The sequence below is a fragment of the Carassius carassius genome, chromosome 28, assembly GCF_963082965.1.
Source record: "Carassius carassius chromosome 28, fCarCar2.1, whole genome shotgun sequence".
In the NCBI taxonomy this organism is placed as follows: domain Eukaryota; kingdom Metazoa; phylum Chordata; class Actinopteri; order Cypriniformes; family Cyprinidae; genus Carassius; species Carassius carassius.
Genome location: NC_081782.1, coordinates 1,395,795 through 1,397,298, shown reverse-complemented (window position 1 = coordinate 1,397,298; position 1,504 = coordinate 1,395,795). Strand labels below are relative to the sequence as shown.

General features: G+C 33.2%; 1 protein-coding gene across 5 annotated transcripts in view; it reads left to right on the top strand.

Annotated features, from left to right (window-relative positions):
- Positions 1–375, top strand: part of LOC132107666 (eukaryotic translation initiation factor 4 gamma 1-like) — a 36,540-nt gene extending 36,165 nt beyond the window's left edge. For all 5 annotated transcript variants that reach the window (XM_059513788.1, XM_059513789.1, XM_059513786.1 and 2 more), the window contains one exon: positions 1–375. This exon is cut by the window's left edge and continues 776 nt beyond it. The gene's annotated coding sequence lies outside the window, so the exon portion shown is untranslated.
- The last annotated feature ends 1,129 nt before the right edge of the window (positions 376–1,504 follow it).

Sequence of the window (1,504 nt, the reverse complement as noted above, 5' to 3'; positions counted from 1 at the left end):
TCAGTGTGTGTTTGCGGCTCTGGACGACGCGAGACTTTGCTAAAGACGTTCAACTTTGACCTTTTTGCTGCTTCTGCCGGCTCGAGCCGACGTACGGTTCACATCACACTTCACGGAGAAAAATAAACGAGCCTTGAGGTGACGAGGAGACGTGCGCTTTCGCACCTGTTGTGGACTTCACGAAACAAATCATTATGACGACTTGAAAAATATATATAGAGAAATAAATGTAAAAAAAAATAAAAATACAAAAAAGCTGGAGAAAGAGAGAGTACGAATACTACATGCCTTTGAGCTCCCTGAGAGCGACCTGTAAATACATGTTTGGTTTTGTTTTCCAATAATAAAAATGCTAACTTTAATGCCATTTATTAATTTTTTGGCTTTTGTTTTGTCTGTATTTAATTTTGTTTTTTCTTTTGCAGTTTAACCACCCGGCTTGTATAATTATCCTCCTCTAGTTATTGACTATAGTTTAATGAAATTATGTAAATATTTCTCTTTTGTTTTTTTTGCTTTAAGTATTTAATTAAGAGAAATTAATGCCTCTTTTCACATTTGAAACTGGAAGAGATAATAAAGAGCATTGCAATGAAAAAATGACAAAAAAACGTGTTGTTTTTGGTTTTCGAGCTGAGATTTGGTATCTTATTTCAGCACAAAATAAATCGACAAGATTTATCATGAGCTGAATGTTGATCACAGTCTGTGTCTAGAATTTACTGGTTTTTGGTTACTTGAATTTGCTGTTAATCTGTCAGATTTGATCATCTTTTATGACTCTCTTTTCATAAATACCCGTAAAAATATCCTCATATGAGCCACTGATAATTATCATCAAACCCTAAACAATTGTAATGAAGGGTTTTTACACTACATCCTTTATATCATTTATATTAAAATATCTTATTGTAGGCATTAACTCGGTTTAATAATTTACTAGTATACTTAACAATATATAAAGACTTATGTATAAAATTATATATATATATATATATTTTTTTTTTTTTTAGGTCATGTTTATCTATACATGTAGTGACCTATTTTTTTTAAATTGGTAAAAAAAAAAACATTTTCCACTGCCTATTTACATTTATGGATGAAGTATTTTATATAGGCTATGAGTAAATACACTATATACCAAGTCAACATTATACTTTTCTTTGAGTTGCGATGCAATCTTAGTACGATGTTTAACAAAAATAGCCAAATCACATCTAAATAATTTAGTATCAATGCTTGCTTCCCTTTCTCCATCAGTCCAGATAGGAAGATGAAGAGGCTGTGTTGACCTACAGGGGGCGCTGTAACACTGCAGGAGAGAGACCTGTAAAACTGCAGAGAGACAGAGAAATGCAGAAAGCATCAAAGAGAATAAAAGGTTGTAATCATTAATAAGTTGAGCTTCTCTTTGCTCCAAAGAGTGAAAATGTTGCTGCAGATGTTCTCTGTTCTTCACACAGTAACCCCGCCCCCACCCTGTGACGCGTCAGAAGCTGATTTA